The following is a 24,900-nucleotide window of genomic DNA, read 5'->3' as shown; positions in this document are numbered from 1 at the left end:
TTTAAGGCGTGGCCTCACTCCTGAGCAATCGTGGCGGAGCTGTGAGTTCGCGCGCGTGCGCGGGGCCGCGACTGGAGCTAGCTCGAGCCCGTTGGGCTGACGGGGGCGCGCACGTCGCTCCCCGCCCTCCCGCCACCGCCCGCCCTCGCTCGCTCGCGCTCCCCGCCCGCTGCCTGCCGCCCGCCGTCCGCCGCCCGCCGTCCTCCGTCGGTTCTCTAGCTAGTCCGCCGCCGTCTCCTCGGACACCCGCCCTAGTCTCCGAGTTCGTGACTCGCGGACGAGAGTACTCGGCGCAGAGAGGCCAGAGTCGGACCCGTTGCCTGAGGTGAGTGAGAGGGTTTCCTCCGGGCGCCGCGGCGACCCGGGCCCGCCCGCCCGGCACTCTTCCGCCCGCCAGCCGCCCCGCCGCGGCCGCGCCCCACCTGCTGCTCTAGGCTGGTCGACCCTGGACTCAGGACCCAGGACCCAGGACCCGGCCCCTGACCCGGGCCCCGGCCCCTTTCCCCGAAGCGGCCCCGCCCGCTCAGTCCCCGGAAGCGCGCCCCGCGGCCTCCCGCGCCCCTTCCCCCGCCCGGCCAGGCCTGGTGGAGCCCAAGCTGCCCGCCGGCGGTCCCCGGCGCTTCCTCTCTCCGAGCCCGGCAGGGCGGAGGCTCCGGGCCGGCGGTGCAGCCGGCCGCTGCGAAGCGCGCGTGGCTATCGGAGTTGAAACGGTAAAGAAACTCTTTACAACTCCATTTTGGCTTTTACATTTAATGTGAAACGTTAATCGCCGCCGACTGGGTGAAGTCCAGGTATGGTTTGGGTATAATTTTCTTCACGCAGTATATTTTTAGAAGTTGTGTAAGTAGAAGGTAGTACTGAAACCTTAGGGGTTAGGATGATTCTTCGGTATTGCAAAGAACAAAATTAGCCATTAGACACTTTTCATGATTTAAATAACTTAAAACTATGTTTCCTCAAAATAGCATTAATTTGCAGTTTTGTTTAGTCCAAGTTTACTACCTTGATTAGGAATCACCTAAACATCTGTCCTCAGTTACCGAACGGACCCAGTTATAAATTGTCTTCATTAAATAGCACTGTTTTTGCACTCAAACTGATTTGGTCAGAATCATATTTAGTAGTTTATGGTTGGAAATTGTCATTCTTTGAACCTCAGAGTTGGTTCTACTTGTGTTTTTTTAATGTTCCTGATTTAAAATTTTAACCTCTCTTGGTGACTTGTTTTGTGTGTGTTTGACACTCTTTTGAGGGAACTTGCAGGTGTGTGATCAGATTGTATTTCTCCCTGCCAGGCCTGAAAGGGAAAAATCATACTTTAAAAAAAATCCTTCAATGTTCTACATGGTGAACAGTTTTCAGCCACTTAGTGCCACATACCCAGATGTGTAATGTGTATGTATGTACAGTTGTGTGATTATCACTTACAGACATGGCTAAATTGCTACAAATAATTGTTTTATTTGGCACAAGTTAACATTGTTTGGGCTGAATATACAAGACTAGTTCTTCATTGTAGAGAGTAGTTTATTGAAGGATCTCTTTTGGTAAATTGTGTTGAGAGGAGTTCCATTTACTTTTGCAGAGCGCTGGTGGTTCTTGGGGACATAAAATATGTAAGATGGAACTTGATTTGAGTCAAAGTCTAACCCAGATTTATAGCCTCTGTTCTCAAAAATCTGTAGTGGAGGGAAGAAGAGAGCAGGAATCCACCGACTTTTTCCAGAATCCAGATCCAGAATTGTAGGAGTGAAAGGAATCTTCAGGATTTATGGAGTCCCAACCTCATTTGCAGATGAGGAAATTGAGTCTCAAAGACAACTACCTCAAGTCATGTGTCTAGTCAGGTGCAGGCCACAGTTCTTCTCTATGAGGCAATCTCCATGTGCTCCCAAACTGGTTGCTAAAAATCAGCTAAAGTTCAGGACTTAGAGCTTATTCCAGTGTTTTCTTTTTATATATCCTTTTATTACTGCTGATGTTATATGTATTGGGGAAATCTGAAAAATTCATTTTCCAAACAACTTTCTGTTTTTTGGCTAAAGCACTGTCCTCTGTAACTGGGTGGTCCTGAAGCAGTTGATTGGAATAAACAAGTGCATGTACAGGGTCCCTGCCTCACCTAATCTTGGCTTTAAGTTTTGGGTCTTTTGAGGGGCCATCTTCTTCCACAGGGATCTGAGACTCCCCTGCTCCAAATCTAACAATTATTCAGTCAGGCTAAGATGTTATTAGGTAACTCGGGCTCTTTTGACTATTGATTTGAGGTAGGATGGGGAGAAACTATGTATATCGTGTAAATAGTTCTTCGTATGGTAGTGGTTATGTTGGAGTACTGATTCCTTTCTTGTCAGTTAACTCCTTTTAAAAGGTTATCCTGGTCATACGGGGTTGTAAGTTATTAGGCCAGTGAAAACAGGTAGATCTTCAGGTGTTTCCTGTCTGTGGGGTGGAGTCCAGGCTGTGACAGGAGGAGGAAGTGGGTTGCTACTTTGGGACTTATTTGTCCTAGAGCTGTGAGGTTTATGTTAATTGAGTCAAAAGAAAGAGTTATATTTCAAATTTTTAAAAATATTTTATTTACTTATTTTTAGGGAAAGGGAAGGAAAAAGAGTGAGAGAGAAACATCAGTATGTGGTTGCCTCTCATGTGTCTCCTACTAGGGACCTGACCTGCAACCCAGGCATGTACCCTGACTGAGAATCGAACTGGTGACCCTTTGTTTCTCAGGCCCGTGCTCAATCCACTGAGCTACACCAGCCAGGGCATATTTCAGGTTTTAAGGGAACTGATTCGGGCTTGCTGGGCTTCTGTAGACAGCACCTTGGGTTTAATTGCCTTATGGATAATGATAAATGATACATAATTGCTGGATTTTAATCACATATTTGTAGTTTTAAAAGGTCCTTAAGTATTTTGTTTTACCTTGCCACTTGATTTATCCCTTTATTCCCATGGCCAGTGGAACTCGGTTTGTCTGTACATACCCATTAATGAAACTAAATTTTAAACTTGTGGTGATGTGTCTTAATTATACTGTTCTTTGGGGCCATGCTCACTCTTAAGTACTTGTGAGATTAATAAATTAAAGTTTTCAAAAAGAGTAGGAATTACTGTAAAGTTCCTCTTTCAAGTATTTTTATTTCCAGTGACTCATTTTTATCTGTGGGGCTGAAGTGATAAGTGAAGGCCTGTATACTTTTAATTGTGGTAGTCATGTGACTGAAAATCAGATAGGCATTGAAGCTGCTCATTGTGCTTGTTGGTCTGAGTTTATTGGTGCTTCATCCAGATGATTCTTAATACATTTTATAGTTAATAATCATCAAAATATGAGCCCTGGCTGGTGTGCAAACCAACAGGTTGCCAGTTCAATTCCTGGTCAGGGCACATGCCTGGGTTGCTGGCCAGGTCCCCATTCGGGCAACCGATTCATTTGATGTTTCTCTCCCTGTCTTTCTCCTTTGTTTCCCCTCTAAAAATAAATAAAGTACTAAAAAAGAAAAAAACCCAAGAAACACTCTGTTGCAGCCAGTTTGTAGTTTGTACCAAATTGAGCTTGATTTTTTTCCCATTTAAAAAAGTTCTAACTTGATGTGTTTGATTGGGAGGGGCATTGATATGAGAAGGAAACATCCATCCATTTTCTCCCATAGGTACCCCTATCAGGATTGAACCCCCAGCTTTTTGGTGTTCAGGATGATGCTCCAACAACCTGAGCTGCCCTGCCAGGGCTAAATTTTTTTTTCCCCCTTAAGAGGGTGGGTAAAGTAAATATGTTGAAGCATATTTATGTAGTAGCTTAATATTCAAGCGAAGAGAAAGAGTAGAACATAAACAGTGGGTGACATTGGTTTAGAGTAGAGTGAAAAGTGGGAGATAAAATGAAATTGGAGAGGTCGGCAGGGACCAGGTCATGTAGGGCCTTCAAGATGTGGGAAGTTTGTTGGGTTTGTTCTGAGATGAGAAATTAGAATTTTTTCTCTCAGCAGGTGAATATTATTATCTGGCATTAAACAAATAAATGGCTGGAGTCGTTCACCAAGAGTATAGGGATACACCTGACTTTAAATAAGGAGCTAATACTGATCATTTCTGACAAAAATATCAGTGTTTCCTAATATTATTTATTTCCTTGACCTATTTTTTGGAGCCACTGATTTTTCTGACAGTAGTTCAGCCTGTGATTTCTCTGTAATCCCTGTATTAAAAATAAAACATAGTTTGACTGAGGAAGTCATTAAAGTGTTCAGGTAGTCTAGGTAGTGGGGATACAAGTGTTCATGGTAAAATTTTTTTAGTTTTGATGTGTTTTTGGAAATTTTTATAATAAAACTGTTGGGAAGTTAATTTACATAGGATTTATCTGCTCTTGAAACCTGCTTTTAAAAGGGAAACATTAATTTATAATATTCAGATAATGTTGATTGTGTACAATATTTTTTAAAGATTTTATTTATTTTTAGAGAGAGAAAGGGAGGGAGAAAGAAGGGAGAGAAACATCAATGTGTGATTGCCTCTTGTGCGTCCTCTAGTGGGGATGTGTCCTGAAACCCAGACATGTGCCCTGACTGGGAATTGAACCAGTAACCCTTTGGTTCACAGGCCAGTGCCTAATGCACTGAGACACACCAGCCAGGGCTGTCTGTGTACACTGTGTTACGTGAAAGAGGCCAAGACTTGTATAAGTATGATAAATTTTTATGGTATGTCAATTAAGAATTAAATTCTGCACTGTTTCCCTCACTTGGATTGTATATTATTACGTCACAGAAGTTTGGGTAAGCCCATTTACATCTTGTTCTGTGTGTTTTCTTCTCATAAAAGGAATAGATACAATTCCTGATTTATTTACTTTTTAATGTTTTTATAGTGCCTTTCACCTGAGAAGTTCAAGGCACTTTGTAGAACTTCTGCCACACAGGCCGTGAGTCTTGCAGCACATTTGTAAGGTATGTAAATAGAAGCCTTTTCTTTCGTTCTCCTGTCCCCATGGAATAGAGATTATTATTTTATATTAATGTAAGTTCTAGGGAATTGTGGGTATATTGCTATTAATGATTTTCTTCACCAATCTTAAGATCTTTATCTTACTCTATAACTTTTCTCTTTGGTCTTATTTTTCTACCTCTTCCTAAGATACTACTCTAACTTCCTGTTTCTCTTCTATTCTAAGCATTGTTTCTTTAAATGAAGATATATTTCCTAACCCCTTTCTTAATCTTTAAGGAGGATGGGCTCACCGTATTACACATATACTTCTCTTGTGGACCATTTCTCTCATCCTGTTCTTTTTTTTTTTTTTTTTTTTCCTTTCATTTTAAGGTTTCATTTTCTTGATTACATAGTTTGGTCATCTTACAGTTTGTTTATCCACAGCCTGTGCTGTGGGTATATCTAATTATCAATAGAAAATGAGCCAAAGAGAATGAGGAACAATCCTCTTTACCAGAAGGGTCAGCTGTGGTTGTGGCTTGTTGGGAGGGAGCAGTGTTAACAGCAGGTACAACAGCCCCTCCAGCAGCTGTTCAGATATCTTAACTGATTACAAATAAGGCAAATAGTTTTTTAATTTAATGGATGCAGTGGTGAATGTCCTGGTCTGGTACCATTTTGACCACCTTTTCTTGTTTTCCTTGGGCTCTATGTGGATTCTCATTTGGTGGTATGGGCTATGTGACAATGAAGGCATACGATGGTAGAGATTTGAGTTAGCTTTGAATTCTTCTTGGTGTGTGAGGAATGGCCAAGCAGCTTGTCCTTTTTTCATTATTCTTTCATTTAACAAATAGTTACTACTGAATAGGTACTGTATGCCAGGTGCTGTTCTGAGACACTGAGGGAGACAAGAAGGTCCATACCCCCAGGGAGTTTTTTTGTTTTACAATGTATTCCTAAAAACAGGAACATTTGGTATGGAACTGAAAAGTCAGTTTGTGTGGAATTACACCATCTATTTTTCTCATTTTACTTATTTTTCTATTTTATTTTAGTTCTGCCCTAGTTTTTTTTCCTTTTTTAAATATTTTTCTATTTATTTTTGTAAGAGTCACTGACAAGAAAAGGGAAAGCACATCAGCTGTTCATAATCACAAAAACATTAATAACCCTGCTCACAGAAGTTTTATTTCTTTTTTTCCATTAAGAAAAGAACAGCTACGTGTTTATCAGTCCTTTCATTTTTATTTAAAAGAATTTTAAAGTTAATTCTGGTTGGGCCTGGCTGGTGTAGCTCAGTGGATTGAACGCGGGCCTGTGAACCAAAGAGCTGCCAGATAGATTCCCAGTCAGTGCACATGCCTGGGTTGCAGGCCAGGTCCCCAGTAGGGGGCATGCGAGAAGCAACCACACACTGATGTTTCTCTCCCTTTCTCTCTCCCTCCCTTCTCCTCTCTCTAAAAATAAATAAATAAATAAAATATTTTTTAAAAAAAGATTTTATTTATTTTTAGAGAGAAAGAGAAAGAGTGGGAGAGAAATATCAATGTATGGTTGCCTCTTATGTGTCCCCTGCTGGGAACTGGCCTGCAACCCAGGCATGTGCCCTGACTGGGAATCAAACCGTGATACTCTGGTTCACAGGCCTGTGCTCAATCCACTGAGCCAGGGCCTTAAAAATAAATAAATAAAATCTTTAAAAAAAAAAATAAAGTTAATTATGGTTAGACTACAATATTATATTAGTTTCAGGTGTACAATACAGTAACTTGACATCTGTATACCTTACAATGTGCTCACCACACTAAGTGTAGTAATCATCTCACTGCAAACTTAGCAGAGTATTATTGACTATATTCCTTTTCACCTTTTTCACTCATTCCCACCACCCCCTTCCCCTCTGGCACCCATCAGTTCGATCTGTTTCTGTGAATCTGTTTTTGTTGTGTTTGTTCTTTTTTTTTTTTAAGATTCCACATACAAGTGAAATCATACGGTATTTGTCTTGCTCTGTCTGGCTTACTTAGCATAGTAACACTCTTGGTCCATCCATGTAGTTGCAAATGGCAAGATTTCATTCATTTTTATTGTTGAGTAATACTGCATTCATATATACCACATCTTTATCCACTTATTGATGGACACATAGGTTGCTTCCATATCTTGGCTATTATACATAGTGATGCAGTGAACATAGGGGTGCAAAGAATTGTAATCCTAGTTGAGAAGAACGATGATAGACAAGTAAGGGATGGGCTTGTCATTTTTTTATGGAACAGGAAAAAGGCTTGAAGGGCTGAAGCCTAGAGAACAAGTGAAAGGCATGGAATTTAAACAAAGTCTCATAGGTAGGCAGGGGCCAGATCTTATAGCAACTGAGTGCATTGGGAAGCCATTAAAGGGTTTTTATAATGGAGGGGTGATGTCTGATTTGTTTATATTTTGGGCTGTTCCACGGAGAATAGACTATAGTAGCAAATTTCAGCCAGTGCACCACAGCACACTGGTGTGCTGCAAGAATTTGTAAAACACACACTACCTGACTATTTAGTCAGCGGCACTGACCTTTTTACTCTTAGATTGTCAAATAAAAACCATAACACAATAGTTGACTGGTGTGAATGAGTCAAAATTATACCTATTTTTCTGTCAGATCGGCAAGAAATATATATTTTGGTGTGCTGCGGAATTTTAGTAAGTAGTTTGTGTGCCATGAAATGAAAATGGTTGAAAATCACTGGGCTATATAGGGAGGCAAATATGGAACCAGAGATTTATTGGAGGCTCTTTAAATACAGTGATAGATGATGGCATTGGTAGGGACGATGATAACGAAGATGGTGGGACTTATGATACACAGTAAAGATGTGCTGACAGGCTTTGCTGATAAATTGCAAGATGTGGCTGTTTGAAGCCCTGATCCATGGCAGAGATTAGGCCAGTGCAACTGCTGGGTATAGGACAACTAGCCTAGCACCAGTGGGGGTGGTACTTTGTTGTTCCCTTGAGGCTTGCAGTGGCTCCTGTAAGTAGCTTCAAGTAACGCATTAGGGGTATTTTGATTGATGGCCTCCCTTATAAGAGGGCAGACTATTTTCAAAGTTGTTTTCTCAATTGTTCATTTCAACATTGTTGCATTAAAACAAAAGTAAAGTTATACTTTTGATCTGTGGGTTTGCTTAAACCAGAATATTTACCAGAAATGCTGTTGGCCATGTAATTACAAAGGAGTTTTACCATAGAAGAGGTATATATGTGTATCCCTCTTTTTAAGCAGTTTATTTTATTTCCCTGAGCCTCAAAACCTAGGTCCTTAGAATGAAGATAACACCCATTTAGTAGGAATTTTAGATGAACTAATGCCTGAAAAGCACAATGCTCAATGCACATTAATTTGTTTACTCCCTTAGTAGATACTCTTTTTCTAACTCTAATGCCTCCTTCAAGAGTATTTTTCTTTCAGGGTATCAGTACATGGTCTTTACGTAATGACTACTTGCTTTCAAAGTGACAAATAATGATTTTATTAATAGGAAGCTTAGCCGTGGCTGGTGTAGCTCACTGGATTGAGCACTGGCCTGCAAACCAAAGGATCATGGTTCGAGTCCCAGTCAGGTCACATGCCTGGGTTGCAGGCCAGTTTCCAGCAGGGGATGTACGAGAGGCAACCATACATTGATATTTTTCTCCCTCTCTCCTTCCCTTCCCCTCTAAAGATAAATAAATAAATAAAATCTTTTTTAAAAAGGAAGCTTAAAATTACATGTATTTCTTTACTGCCACCTGAGCAAATCAGAAACAGGACGTGTTTGGTGTTTCCATTTTCAGTATATATTAGCATCAAAGGTGGCACCTCTCCAACAAATAGACAGAAAAGTTGATGGTGGGTTGGAGATTTTTTTCTGTTGCTACTTCTTGTCACACACTTTTATAACTGAAGGGTTCTTGAATGATTTCTAATCCATGTCAACTCATCCACACTCATGTTTTGGAATCGTGGCTGAAGAGTCTTTCATCTGGAAGTCAGAAGCATTTATTTATCATGTACCAGTTACACATACCCTTCATTTACCTCTGAGGCTTATTGTTTAGAAATTGTTTTTTCATTAAGTTTTCCAGTTTTTGGAATCCTGCATCCTGACCATAATTCCTACAACAAAACTCCCTAAAACTTAAGGGAAAATGTCCTGAACCACTTTGTCATTTTAATAGGGTTTGGGGCTGGGGGGACAGTGGGGAAAGAAAAAACTCGTGGACTTGACAACAGTGGTAAATTGGACAGGGCCAGCTGGGGCGGAGAGAGGGAATGGAGGGGGTAACTGGTAATGGATGAGACTCGATTGGGTTGGTGAGCACAGAGTACACTGTACTGATGCTGTGTTGTTCAGGTGTGCACCTGAAACCTGTATAACTTTGTTAACCAGTGTCATCTCAGTGAATTCACTAAAGGGGGGAACAGTCCCCACATAAAAACTGATGGTTTTGTCCTGACTAGTATGTGTGTCCTCCCACAAGCAAAAGGTCGTGGGTTCAGTTCCCTGTCAGGGAGCATGTCTAGGTTGTAGGTTTGGCCCTTCTTCTGGGGCACATACGCGAGGCAGCTGAATGATGTTTCTCTCTCACATCAATGTTTCTCCCCTTCTCCTTCTCCCTCCCTTAACCCCCCTTCTAAAAAATAAACAAAAGGATCTCTTTTTTGTTTAATTTTGGCTTTTGGGTTTATGCGGTTTTTTGTTTTGTTTTGTTATTGTTTTTTTTTTTTTACGAGAGGGACAAAACATAGGTTTTAGTTCTCTGAAACTCCTGGCTGCTCTAAAAGAGATTAATTACATTACTTTAAACAATTTTTGACTTTTTTTTTTAAATATTAAATTTTATTTAGTTACTTTTCAAAATTTTTGACATTTTGATAATTTTTCTTAGAGGAAAAAGAAAGAAAAAAATTTGACTTGAAGCATATGCTTGCAAATCTACTTTTGTTATGTGTACATTGTTAAGTTCACCTTATTCTCATTGCAGTCGTGTCCAAGTCCAGATGGTGCTGATAAGTTTTTCAGTTATTCAGAATGAAACTTTATCTTTTGAAAGTCTTAAGTGCAGTAAAGAAAGGCAACAGAATATCTTAGGTAGGAGCATGGACTCTGAAGAGAGGATAGCAGTTAAGTACTAATTCTTTTTTTTTTTTTTTTTTTAAGATATTATTTGTTTATCTTTAGAGGACAAGGGAAGGGGAGAGGGAGAGAAACATCAATGTATGGTTGCCTTCGTGGGTCCCCTGCTGGGAACTGGCCTGCAGGGAACTAGCCTGCAACCCAGGCATGTGCCCTGACTGGGAATCGAACCGCGATTGTCTGGTTCACAGGCCCGTGCTCAATCCACTGAGCTACACCAGCCAGGGCTAAGTACTAATTCTTATACTTGGTAGCTTATGTTTCTGGACAGTAATGTGACTCATTATAACTCAGTTTCCTTTTCTGTAGAATGGATGATAATGGAGTGCTGTGAGAGGTCCATGGGAGAGAAAGACTCAGTCCCAGAGCCAGCCATATAGCCCTGCAGCTTTCGTTACTCAAATCACATTTTCGAGTCCCTAATAATCAGACTTTTTTAATGTGATTCGGAAGAGGTGGTTTTGTCTGTTTTTGGTTGGAGGACTAGTGTCCTAAGAATTAAGACTTGGGGAAATACAACAGAGCTCATTATTGGGTCACTGATGCTTAGGAGCAGTGATTCCCAAACTTGGTATCCCATTCACAAAACCAGAAACACTTTGGGAAGGTTTTTTGTTTGTTTGTTTTTTGTTGTTTTTTTGTTTTATCATCTTCATTCAGGTATAATTTGCATACAATAAATACACCTATTCAGTATGGGAAATGTAAAAGCTAAAGAACTTAAGACACATGGACATGAACTAAAGGGGGGAATGTGGGGGGAGGGGTGTGGAGGGTGGGGGGAATGGAGGTGGGGGAATGGGACAACTGTAATAGCATAATTAATAAAATATATTTTAAACGTATACCTATTCACATGACAGCTTGATAAGTTTTAATAAATACATGCATCTGTGTACTTGTCATCCAATCAAGATACAGGATGTTTGCTTTGGAAGCTTTAAAGTTTTCTATTTTTAACTAGTTTTGTTTTTAAAAATGTGCACTTTATTGTTGGTGGGACTGTCAAATGGTATAGACACTGTAGAAAATAGTGTGGTGGTTCCTCAAAAAATTAAAAATTGAATTACCATACAATCCAGCAATTTCCTTTTTGGATATACTATATTTTGCCATGTATAATGCTTACTTTTTGCTCCTTTTTTTTTTTTTTTTTTTAAGATATTTATTTATCTTTAGAGGGGAAGGGAAGGAGAGGAGAGAAACATCAATGTATGGTTACCTGTCATGTGTCCCCTGCTGGGAACTGGCCTGCAACCCAGGCATGTACCTTGACTGGGAATCGAACTGCGATCCTTTGGTTTGCAGGCCCGTGCTCAACCTACTGAGCTGTGCCAGCCAGGGCTTTTTGCCCAAAATTTTTAGGGAAAAATAAGTATGTATATTAAACATAGTAGTACTAAATTCTATATCTATAGAAATATTTTTAATTCTTTTATTTATGCTTATGCATTAAAAGTATAACTCTAGAAAGCAATAATGTTATCCATATGTTCAAAAATAAGTACTAAAATTCTTTTGTGATACAAAAAACAAGTACCTAAATATAAATTAAAAAATTCAGCCCTGGCTGGTGTAGCTCAGTGGATTGAGTACGGGCCTGCGAACCAGAGGATCGTGGTTTGATTCCCGGTCGGGGCATATGCCTGGGTTGCAGGCCAGTTCCCAGCAGGGGACCCATGAGACGAAACCATACGTTGATGTTTCTCTCCCTCTCTCCTTCCCTTCCCCTCTAAAGATAAGTAAATACAATCTTAAAAAAAAATTTCAATTAGAAAGAGTCCTGGCTGGTGTAACTCAGTGGATTGAGCACGGGCCTGCAAACCAAAAGGTTGTCGGTTCAATTCCCAGTCAGGGCACATGCCTGGGTTGCGGGCCAGATCCCCAGTTGGGGACGTGTAAGGGGCAACCACACATTGATGTTTCTCTCCCTCTTTCTCTTGCCTTTCTCCCCTCTCTAAAAAATAAATAAATAACATGTTTTTAAAAATTTAGCCCTGGCTGGTGTGGCTCAGTGGATTGAGTGCTGGTCTGTGAACTAAAGGGTTGTCAGGCTCCCAGTCAGGTCACGTGCTTGGGTTGGTACAGGACCCCCCAGTGGGGGGGGGGGCACGTGAGAGGCAGCCACACACTGATGTCTCTCTCTCTCTTTCTCAAAAGAAATAAGATTTTTTTATGGACGTTCTTATCACAGAGCTCAGTTCTCCTGTCATAGTGTTGCTTCCTTTGGGGTTTTAAGAATGTTTTTAGGGCAAGGGGGTTGATAAAGCATAAATATGAAACAGTGCAGCAGGGGTAGAGCATGAAAATGAAACCTTTCTTGTATCTCAGCTTCCCAAGGCCCTGGCTTCAGAGAAAACCATGTAACTGTGTCTTATGTATCCTTCTAGAGATAGTGTCTCTATGTATAATATGCTTTTCCTTTTTTAGGTACAGACTTACTGCTCATCACGCTGTTATGCATCTTATTCTTTCCCCTTAACAATAGGTCTTCGTGATTATTTGGCAAGATATTTCGAAGTATACACTGTGGAAAATAGTTTGATGATTTCTCAAATAGTTAAATACAGAATTACTGTATGACCCAGCAGTTCCGTTCATTCCTAGATATATACTCAAGAATTGAAACTAGGTACTCGAACAAACACTTGTACATAAATGGTCATAGCAGCAATAAGCCAAAAGGTGGAAACAATTCAAATGTCTATCAAGAGGTAATGGCTAAAGAAATGTGCTGTATACCATACAAGGGAATATTATTCAGCCATTTAAAAAAGATGAAGCACTGATACATGCTACAACATGGATGAACCTCGAAAGCATTATGCTGAGTAAATGAAGCCAGACACTAAGGCCACATATTATATTCCATTTATATGAAATATCTAGAATAGGTAAATCCATAGAGACAGCAAATTGGTGGTTGCCAGGTACTGGGGGAGGTACTGAACTGGAGGCTGACTGCTTATTGCACAACACTGCTAATGCACTAAACATCACTGAAATTGCACACCGTAAAATGGTTAACTCTGTTATGTGATCTTCACCTCAGTTAAAAAAAATTTTTTAATGGGCGTTCAGGCCCCACCCTGAAGTTTTTAGTATTCTAATTGTGGAGCCTTGAGAGGAATAAAGATGTTTGTGCCAGGATGCACAGTGCCTTCCTGGCTGAGCATTGTCATCGCTGAAAAACTAACAGGTCATTAGGTACCTCGGTGGGGCAAAATACCTCTTAGTTCATTCTTCTCTGGTCTGGGCAGTGTAGTGGAGAGTTAGGCTGCACAAAGTCACATCCTGATTCTGTGCATCCATTTAAGGTTAACCTTGGAATATTGACATTTTGAAGTGGTTGATAGGATGCCCAGAAGGTATGTCCCCTCAGCAGTGTTTCTTGCCCTTCTACCTCCCAAAGAATTTAAGTCTGGGTAACTCTCAGCTGGCATTATATTGGAGGCTTTATCACTCTCCTCTGCTTGCCTTTACGTGCATTTGGCCTGCTGCTCTCGCTCTCCAAGGCCCCTTGAACAAGCTTCAAACCTTGGCAACTGCTTGATCAAGAGGGCCACATAATGGCAGTACCAGACTTAAGCTCATTATGAACAAATGGACAGATGGTAGTTTGGGCCTTTTTGCCAGAGGTTTCCTGTGTAGTCTGTAAACAAAATAAATGGCTTTATGTTTTCAATTTAATTTCCCAAATGTTTAGTGGTGTTTCCTGTGTGCCAGGCACAGTCCTGTGCCTGGCACAGGTGAGCCTGGAGTTTCTAAGACAGGTTTCTGCCCACTGCATTGAAACCACTGAAATACGGGGTGTAGTGGGGTTTTGTTTTTGTTTGTTTGTTTGTTTGTTTGTTTGTTTGTTTTGGTCCTCTGGCTTAATAAAGCAGTATGTATCCTGTTCGTTTAAGATATATATTTAACAAAGGGTGGAAACTGGGAGAATGGAGGGTGTTAGAAAAGGATGTATCTATAAAAGGAGTACATTTTCTTTCCGCCAGGTATATTTGAACAAAAATTTGATTGTAGTTTGGTTGTTACTTTTAGGACTGTTTAAAGAAAAGGCTGCATTTTGACCTTTATTTTCAGTTTTATGGTTCCAATAGCTTTACTTCAAAAGGATGCATTGTAGGACAACTTTTAAACTCCTAGGATTCGTATGTGTTTAGGGAAAGGCAGTATTGGTCTTGTAGAAAAATTGACATCTTAGATGACTAAAGTAGCATCATTGTGTTCTTGATAACTGAAGTTTACTTCTTTAAGCTTTAAAACTTGTTTTTGTAGCATATGTCTTCTTTTTTCTGTCTTACAATATCTGGGTCTTCAGCTTCCATGTGTAATGATTGAGGTCTTTCCTCCTAAAGGATTTTTGAGGTCTGTCCTTGGAGGCTGTTGCCTCAGTCTAGGACTTTGGCCTGGCCTGAATGATACTTCATTCCCTCCTCATTTTACATTTCTGAGCCCAGTTAGCAGGGTTTTTCTGTTTCCTACCTTTTTGTCAAAGGCCGTACCCCTTCTCATCCAGGCGTGTATTTTTTTAAAATTACTGTGAACTGAGCTACTGGCCAATTAGACTTAAACAGTTGTCTAAGATAAGAAATGAGTTCAGAGAGGGATTCTGGGTTTGTTTTTTTAAGATTTTTTAAAATGTATGTTAGAGAGGGGGAAGGGAAGGAGAAAGAGGGAGAAAGACCAATGTGTGGTGGCCTCTAATGCTCCCCTTACTAGCGACCTGGTATGCAATTCAGGCAGGTGGCCTGACTGGGATTCAAACCGTGGACCCATTGGTTCCCAGGCTGGCCAATCCATTGAGCCACACCAGTCAGGGCTGAGTTTTAACGCTCCTAGTTATACATTATTGAAGTTTCAGATTCTTGAATTTTGAAAGCAAAGTATCCTAGGAGGTACAGACTCCCCACTAGTGTACACAACTGATCTGCTATAATTGTTTTCTTTTTAAAATCTGTGTGCAGCACTTTGGTTAATGGTTTTTTTTCTCCTGGAAATTTACTTTTTCAAATTTGTTATTTGAACATTTAACTAGTACGTGATTGTCGGATGGTGGTGAATAAGACAGATATGATTATCCGTGACCAGTGTGGCTCATTTGGTTGGGCATGGTCCTGTAATTGAAAGGTTGTGGGTTCAGTTTTGGGTCAGGACACATACCTAAGTTGCAGGTTCCATCCCCAGTCTGGATGAGAACAAGAGCCAACCAGACAATGGATATTTCTCTCTCCTGTCCTTTCTCTCTAGAAGCAGTGAAGAAATGTCCTCAGGTGAGGAGTAAAAGAAAAAAAAAAGATATACAAATGGAGTTTGTAGGGAAGAACTTTCAAGGGGTGTGATGAGTGGGGGAACCAGAAACGTTAGGTGCTGGGGGTGTAACTAAGGGGCCTTACCTAAGTAAGGAGCTTACCTAAGCTCCATGAAAGCCTCAGGAGAAGAGTGACTTAGTCTTAAGTATGAGGTTGTAGCTAAGTGAGTGGGGGAAGGGTGAGGGGTTCCTTCTGGGCAGAGGGAAGAAGGAATAAATCATGGCTTAATAACCTGAGTTACAGTATTTATTGTTTTGGCCAAGGGTGGTTGTATGTGTTGGGTTTTGTGATTTCACATTAGTGTCTTGGGATTTAGTTATTTCCTTATCTGCAGTATGTCATTTTGTACCCAGATTTCATCCAAAATATTTTTTGCACTGCTTGCGTTGATACTGCTACTTTCCACAGAAATTAACATTGATAAAACCTAGGGTTGGGTGGAAGTTTTTATGTACACTAGGATTATTCTTAATGAAATTCACAGGATTTAAAAATATATATTTTATTTATTTTTAGAGACAGAGGGAGGGAGAAAGAGGAGAGAAACATCAGTGTGTAGCTACCTCTCACGTGGCCCCCACTAGAGACCTGATCTGCAACCCAAGCATGTGCCCTGACTGGGAATTGAACTAGAGACCCTTTTGTTCGAAGCCTGCATGCATCCACTGAGCTATACCAGCCAGTGCATGAAATTCACAGGATTTTTATATGTCTTAAAATTGCTTTTTAAATTTTCAAGTTTAGTTTCCAAAAGACTAGACAACTTTTACATTTTAATAGTCATCCATACACAATAATTTATAGCAACTTATTTTGAGATAAATTAAAAACATTTTTAATTGGAATACATAATTGAAATATATAGATGTCATCAGGATAAGTCTTATTTACTCAATTTCTAATCAGTGTGTCCAATGTTTAAAGTAATAAATGGTGGAAAAAAGTAAAACTTAAGACATGTCCAAAGCCATGCTGTAGTAAATTATTTATTTCATGGTTGGTTGAGAAATGGTAGAAAGCTTGCTATAATCAAGCTTGCATAATTAGTCTTTTTGAAGAATTATGAGGTAAAATTACAATTATCTCAAGTATGTTGAATTAGTCATTTTTAAAGTGGTGATTATTTTATCTGCATGGAAATTTATTCATTATCTTTCCAAAATACTGTAAAGATCTTGATCCAGCAGAGGCAGCAGTTACTCAGTCAAATTATTTCTGCTTCTGTTTTGGCTTAACAACTGTTTTGTGCTTGCTTATAACAAATGCTTGGCTAATAATTGTCTGAATAATGCACTTATAACCTGGTAACACCATTTCAAACATCTTTGGTGGCTCCTTATGTACCAAGTATAGGCTAAAAATTGTGCGTAGAGGCAGATTTATGGTGAGTCTACAAAAATAAATATTGCAGAATGTGTGGGCCCTAAACACGTTACCAAAATTATTCAGCTAAAAGAAAGGGAAAAAATCCCCTAAAAATTAAAAAAGATTTTTTTGAGATGAGAAATATTATTGAACTAATTTAGGTTGTGGAATTCAAATTACTGTCCTGAAGTCTAATCACACCACACTCAATCCCCAACTCACCTAATTTAAAGCCTATTTTGTTTTCATTTCCCAAGAGAAATAGTAGTAGGGGCTCTGTCCACTTGTCTGAGTTAACAGCATGGCTATGAGTGATGGAAAAATCAGACTTGAGGGCACTGGAAAAGTACTTTAAAAGTACTGAGAGGCCCTGGCCATTGTAGCTTCATTGGAGCGTCATCCTGTAAACCGACAGGTCACAGGTTCCATTCCCAGTCAGGGCACATGCCTGGGTTGCAGTTTCAATCCCCAGTTGGGTCATGCAGTCAATCAGTGTTTCTCATGTTGATGTTTCTCTGTCTCCTATTCTCTCTGTTGAGAGGAGAGTGTGTGTGTTTAACACAAATTGGTAGTGGCTTAAGGTGTTTATAACAGCCATACAGAGTTATGAAAAATCACAAACTCATTTGATGTTCAAAACCTCAACTGAACTGATGAGGTTGTTTAGTCTTTATCCTACTTAGTGTGAATATTTGTTTATTTTACTGAAGAACTATTAACCCATTGGGTGTGTTACAGAATGTTTAGAATTTGCACCGTTACCTTTCTTAAAATATGAAGATTTCTGAATTTAGAAACATTGGACCTAAAGATTCATGGGCCTTTAGTTCTGTGCACTGAAAGATAAACACTACACACACACACACACACACACACACGCCCGTGTGTGCGCACACACAGAGTCTTTTGGGGGAGAAAGCCCAGCCATTGTTAATATAACAAGGTAGGTTTGCGTGACATCCACATAACTTGGCAGCCAAGGAAAGTGGACTGGAATGCACATGTGTGAACAATGACAACTTCACTGTACTAGTCAGTGGGGGCAGTAGATGAAGTGTGAACATGCCTCCTCAGAAACTTCTGACGATTCAGAAGGCTTTGGGGGACGATGCAGTGAATGCAGTGCAAATAAAAGTGCGGCACAAATGCTTCGAAGATGGTCGAGGACCTCTTGAAAGGGATCCATGTTCTGGAAGGCCTACAAAAAGCAGAACACCTGTGAATGTTGAACATGGCCAGGCAGCAGTCAACAAAGATCAGCCACTGACAGTGCAAGAGTTAGAAGCTGATCTGGAGATTCCAAAGAGTCCTGTGTCTGAGATTTTGATGGAGGATCTTGGTGTGAAATGTGTTGAAGCAAAATTTTTTCTGCAGCATCTGCTACCAGAGCAGAAGGAACATTGTGCTACAGTTGGGAGAACTATGTGAGGTCCCAAGGTGCCTACCTTGAAGGGGACTGAGGCTTGCTTCATTGTTCTATGTACAGTGTTTTTGTATCTGTAACAAATATCTCTATTTTTCATATTACATGGCTGGGCTGGATACTTTCTGGACAGAGCATGCGCATGTGTGTTTTAAATGAGAAGGAAGAAGTTGGGATGAAGTATGCATAGGACATGCACTTTGGAAAAATAATTAGTTGCTAGACTGGCAAAAGTTTCATTTTGGAAAAAATAACTGGTCTTCAAATTCTGGAATTTGAAGGACGGAGTTACTAATTTATCCATATAAGACCTAAGTAGCCTGGCTGGTATAACTCAGTGGATTGAACACAGGCCTATGAACCAATGGGTTGCAGGTTTGATTCCCAGTCAGCACATGCCTGGGTTGTAGGCCAGGTCCCCAGTGGAGGCCATGTGAGAGGCAACCACACATTGATGATTCTCCCTCTTTCTCCCTCCCTTCCCCTCTTTAATAAATAAATAAATATCTTTTTTTAAAAAGACCTAAGTAATAATGACATTGTTAACATTGACCTATTTTCAGTATAGGTAAGCTCTTTTATGTAATATCTTATTTAATTTTCGTACCAATCCTATTTAGAAGGTTCCATTGTCCACTCAGCAGATAAGGAAGCTAGTTGTAAAGGGACACAAAGCTAGTGAGTGACAGAGCCCAGATTAACTCAGATAGCGTAGCTCCTCATGCACTGCTTTAAATGGCGTTCTTTTTATTCTTTTGCCACCTACAACTGAAATTAATTTTTAGTAGGACCTTTTACTATGGCTAGTCTGCATGGGACCTATCCACATAATGAATATTTCTGGTTTTATTTGAGTAGTCTGTGTGGTAGATGCTGAATGCTCATGAGACATACCCAGAATGGGACTCCGATTTTGAAAACCAAATGTAATGTTTAGTCAAGTAAGGTTAGTTAGTGGTAGTGTTTTGGGTGGGGAGCAGGGAGGTGGTTAAGAAACACCTGGAACTCTGGGAATGTGTGTCAGTCAGCTGGCCTCTTCCAGAATTTGTGGGTGGGGTAGGAATTGGAGTGCATGTGATTATACCTTCCTCCAATTGCAGTGAATAATCATGATTATTCACAAGGTAAGATTAACAGTGATGGTGATGCATAAATTTTAGGCTCTTTCTCTTGTGCTTGGGAACACTTAACTACAGTGCAAGAGAGGAATGCTGTAGGCTTTAAAAGACTCTTGGCCTTAAAAAATAGTTACTAGCTAGATTGGGAAAAGTTTCATTTTAAGAAAAACACTATATTCAGGTAACCTTGAATCTTCTAATTTATGGGAAAAAATAGTTCGCAATCTTAAGTACTTTAGCTGTTTAATAACAAAGTTATTTTTGATCCCCAAAGTGAATCTCTTCATCATGGTTCACAATTGCTACTCTCTAAAATATTACAGGAATACTAGTCTTTCCTTAGGTTTTTACTATATTTAAGGGAATAAGAGCCCTAGTGGGTGTGGCTCAGTGGATTGAGCGTGGGCCTGCGAACCACATGATCGAGGTTCAATTCCCAGTCAGGGCACATGCCTGGGTTGCAGATGGGTTCCCTGCAGGCCAGTTCCCAGCAGGGGACGCATGAAAGGCAACCATACATTGATGTTTCTCTCCCACTCTCCTTCCCTTCCCCTCTAAAGATAAATAAACTCTTAAAAAAAAAAAAAAGAAGTAACTTCCTACTTGAAGAATGAGAGGAAGGCCAATCCAGAAAAGAAGGGAAGTAATTTAGAGGAAGTAAATTTGAAGACCAATGTCTAATCTTAGTAACTTGAGCTTTTGAAAGTTTCCTTTCAGAAGGTTAGAGAATTAACTCTTTTTTATACCAATACATTTTTATTCATTAGTTTAGGAAGATGAGGTTTCTTATCTTTCATTCCATTAACGAACACATACTTCTCCTTCACTATTTTTGACCCTTTAGCTGTTGTAGGGGATCTAGAAATGAAGGTATAGCTATTTTATTGGAGTTTATAGATAGTACTAGGAATTACTTATTTTAAGTGTTTTCCTGCCTGGGTGGCTTAGTTGGAGCATTGTCCTGTGTGCCAAAAGGTTTCAGGTTCAACCCCTGGTCAGGGCACATACCTAGGTTGCAGTTTGGAGCCCTAGTTAGGGCATGTATGGGAAGTGACCTATCTGTTTCTCTCCTAGATGGATGTCTCTTTGTCCATTCCCCCCTCCTTCCATTTCCTCCATCTCTCCCTCTCCTCCTCCCTCCCTGAAATCAATAAACATATCTTCAGGTGAGGATTTTTTTTTTTTAATTCAAGTGCTTTCCTGTGTTGACTCATTTAATAATTACTTCTATCCTTTGAGGGTAGGAACCATTATTTTCCCCGTTGGTACTGATGAGTACATTGCTTCAGAGGCACAAAGGGTTTAAGTAACTTGCCTGAAGATTGACAACTGCTTTGAACCCCAGCACCTGGCTCCAGAGCCTTCTCTCTATTGGTGCAAAGTATCAAATGATGTAAGTCTATATAGTTATTTAGGAAACAGCACTGAGTAGACCAAGCACAATAGAAATTCAGAGAGGAAGAAAAATTTGTACTGGAGTAGCTAAGAAGGCCTCCCTGGGGAGGGTGTAACACTTAGCTTTAAAGGAGATAAAGTGGAGTGCTGAGTGGGACCCTTGGCAGTGTCAAATTGTGCTTAAACAGTCTTGTTTTACCTCCTTGTATGGAAGAGGGGGTGGACATTGTTGTATAGGGAAATTGTGTAAGGGGCATACTTAAGCAGCTACAGGAGGTCCAATCCCAAGAAGAAGAATCTTTGCATTTGTACTGCTTTGTCTCTTCCTTTTCACCTAATACGTGGATCTTTCCTAGTCTGCGTTATTCTACTAAACTCTTCTCAAGAGACTTACCCTCATTCTTTACAGTGTCCAGGACAGATGTTGCCTTCTCTGAAGCCTTCTGGCAGAATTGCTTGCTTTTCTCTCTTCATACCAGAGAGGATAACCTTCTGTTACAGTACTTAATTGTGTCGTTTTCTCTAATTGATTCTGCCAGATAAGACCACTCTCTAGCACCTAGAACAGGGAATGACCCATAGAAAATTGTTGGTTTGCGTTAGATTGATTATAAGGGAGATAGAATTTTGAGACAAAGCCACTGGACTTAATGTGGAGATGATTGCCATTGTACTGAAGTAGTAGGTGGAAAAGTGCCTGGGAAGGAGGCCTGAGGGATGTGTGGGAGAACCTGCTAGAACTTATATTTAAATGACCTGACATTTGCTGTAAATTTTTTCTAGAAAAATCATTTATATGAAATAATGGGTGTGTCTTCCTTGGCAGATCCTTATAGCATGCAAACACCTAGAACATCGAGTAAGAATTCTGTGTCTGCCAACTAGCCATGGGAGAGTTGTTCAGAGTAGCTCCGGTCAGTAAGTAGACTTTCTGTGACGATGGACATGTTCTATACCTGAACTGTCCAATATGATAGTTACGTGTGGCTGTTGGGCATTTGAAATGTGGCCAGTGTGACCAATGAGACCTGAATTTTAAAAGTTAAACTAATTAAAATATTAATTAAAAATTAAAATTGTCACTGACGAGTGGCTACTGTGTTAGACAGTGAAGCTGATAGCACTAGCTGTGGGGGTGAATGCAGCCCAAATTTATTTCTTCTCTCTGTCTCTATTAATTTTGGAGGGAGAGAAATATTCATTGTTCCCTTTATTTAGTCAGTCATCAGTCATTGGTTGATTCTTGTATGTGTCTCCTGACTGGGGATGGGACCTACAACCTTGGCATATCAGAACAACACTAACCACTGGAGCTGCCCATCCAGGGCCAAACTTTGTCTTTTGAATTTTTTCTTCAATCAATGACTCTGCTCCCCTGAATATATCTTTTTACTAATTTAAAATTCCAATTTATATCTATCATTGAAGTCTTTGGCTTTCTTCCTACTTAGGAAAAATTTGTATATGAGGGAGGTCTTCCTTCAGGGTGTTGAGTACGACTTCACAAGTGCTTCTTTTGAAAGGTGGATTGAAGTTCAGTTTTATTTCTATGTATAACAGCCAGGGTGAGTTATACAGTGACTTTGTTCCTCCATTCAGTAAACACTTGGGGTGAGTTTATTGGTGTCGACACTACTTGCTTGGCATTGGTGATATAAAGATGAATAAAACTATCCCTATCCTAAGTTAGCTTTCAGTCTAGTAGAAGAAGTCTTGTTTAAATAGGAATGATTAGTCCTGGCTGGTGTGGCTCAGTGGATTGAGCACTGGCCTGCAAAACAAAGGTATGTGCCCAAGACTGGTTCAATTCCCAGTCTAGGGCACATACTTGGGTTGCTGGCGAGATCCCCAGTAGGGGGCACATAAGAGGCAACCACACATTGATGTTTCTCTCCTTCTCTCCCACCCTTCCCCTCTGTGTACAAATAAATAAATAAAATCTTTAAAAAATAAATAGGAATGAGCCCTGGCTGGTATGGCTCAGTGGATTGAGTGCGGGCCTGTGAACCAAAGGGTTGCCAGCTAGATTCCCAGTCGGGGCACATTCCTGGGTTGCAGGCCAGGTCCCCAGTATTGGGCACACGAAAGGCAGCCACACACTGATACTTCTCTCCTTCTCTTCCCCTCTCTCTAAAAATCAATAAATATAATCTTTAAAAAATAATAATGAAAATAATAAATAGGAATGATTAAGTAGAAGTAATAAATAGGGGTGAGGGTATTAAAAGTGGTTGTATGGGGAGGGAAAAGGAAATGGAAGAGGAGATCAGAAAAAAGTGACTTGTCATCTTGAAAGGTAAATATTTGCTAGACAGACAAAGAGGCTGGGAGGCTTCCAAGATATAAGGAAGACATGTCTAGGACCAAGAATGCCTTTACTTTTTATAAAACTATATTGTGGTACAAATGATAATGGAATAGGTATAGAGTGCATTGGACCCTTTACGCTGGAGGCTTGGAGATGACCTTTATTCTCAGAGAAGGAAGTTGGGAAATATCACTCTGCAGTGCAGTTCTTGAAATCCAGAAGGTATGCTTGTAGAAGGCTTTATGATCCGGGTTTCCATTTTTACACTTTGATTTTTGAGCTGACTTTTGTATTCTCCCATTCTTACCTAACTCCAGATGAAGTTGTTACATTAATTTAATTGCTTGGTAAAGCCAACTCGATATAGAGTGTTACATAGTTATTGACGTGTGATATAAAAAAAGACTGTAGGTGCTGGATATGTCGTATTTGAAATATCTCATGAATCCTGTGGGTACCCAAGTTTAAGCAGCTTTTTGTTTGTCTTTGTTCCATATAAACTGTAGTTAAGCTGTTTTTAACTTCACCCAAGAATATTTCATTGATTTTAGAGAGAGAGGAAATTGTGGAGAAAGAAACATCTATCAGTTGCCTCCCATAATACACCCTGACTGGGAATCAAATTCACAACTTAGATGTGTGCTCTGACTAGGAATCGAACTCACATCCTTTTGGTGTACAGGACAACACTGCAGCCAACTAACGCCAGGCTAAATTGTTGTTGTTTTTTAATGCCAAATTACAATGGTGTTTGCAGCGTCTTGTTGGCTACGCTTATCACTCTGGGCTCTTTGAAGAACTGTTGGATGGTTACTTCACTGTTCTCTATTAAGTAAATTTCTCACTTTGATTCCCTGTTTTTCCCTTTGATTATCTCTTCATATTAATAACCATAACTTCTCTTAACCTTTCTTGAAGGAATTCTTTTTAGTTTCTCTATGCCACCATTAAAATTTGTAAATTTTCCTTGAAATCCTGAGCCCAAAGTGAGGCTATGTTTGTTTCCAGTCCAGTTTTAGTTTCACCTATATTTTCTTGTTGCATGATCACTGTTTCAAGCTGTGAACATGCAACACCTTTACCTCGGACCTTTTAGATACCTAAAGCCTAGAGTATATCCCAACATGGGCTGTCAGGCTGATTACCTCTGATAGCCTGTGGACAATATAAATGGCATGTAGGCGCCTGGCAGAAAACGAAGGGAAGCCTCCTTTTCCTTTATAGAACTGATTTGCATGGGTATTGTAAATCTGTGTGGAGTGCAGACTTGGGTCAACTAACTTACTTAAAAGTTTAGTTGAAGTATGCATAACAAAAAATTACCATTGTCATTTTTAAGGGTACAGTTTAATGTTACTAAATAGATTCATATTGTTGTACAACTAACACTACCATCTACCCCCATAACTCTTCATCTTTTTAAATTATATTTTATTGATTCTGCTATTATAGTCCCAGTTTTTCTCCCTTGATGCCTTCTTTTCATCTTGGAAATCTAAAACTCTATACCCATTAAACAATAACACCATTCTCCCCTCCTCCCGAACCCCTGGCAACCGCTGCTCTGCTTTCTGTATGGTTTTGACTATGGGTAACTCATATAGTGAAATCATATAATATTTGTCTTTTTGTGACTGGCTTATTTCAGTTAGCAGAATGTCCTCAAGATTCATTCATGTTAAAGCATATCACAGAATTTTTGTCCTTTTTAAAGCTGAATAATATTTCATTGTATCACTTTTTGTGTATCCATTTACCAGTTGATGGGGACTTGGGTTGCTTCCATGTTTTGGCTATTGTGAGCAGTGCTGCTGTGAACATGGATGTACAGATACCTCTTCAAGACCCTGCTTTCATTTCTTTTAGG

General features: G+C 40.0%; 1 protein-coding gene across 1 annotated transcript in view; it reads left to right on the top strand.

Moving 5' to 3' along the window:
* Positions 1-124: 124 nt before the first annotated feature.
* The window catches only part of RHOA (ras homolog family member A), a 49,832-nt gene continuing 25,056 nt past the window's right edge, over positions 125-24,900 (top strand). The window contains exons 1-2 of the mRNA XM_037128596.2: positions 125-325; positions 4,874-4,952. The gene's annotated coding sequence lies outside the window, so the exon portion shown is untranslated. The remainder of the gene's footprint in view (positions 326-4,873; positions 4,953-24,900) is intronic.

This window comes from Artibeus jamaicensis, unplaced genomic scaffold (genome assembly GCF_021234435.1).
Source record: "Artibeus jamaicensis isolate MK-2021 breed Jamaican fruit bat unplaced genomic scaffold, CSHL_Jam_final contig_519, whole genome shotgun sequence".
NCBI classification, from domain to species: domain Eukaryota; kingdom Metazoa; phylum Chordata; class Mammalia; order Chiroptera; family Phyllostomidae; genus Artibeus; species Artibeus jamaicensis.
The sequence above is the reverse complement of the archived record's forward strand: the minus strand, read 5'-3'. Positions and strand labels throughout refer to the sequence as shown.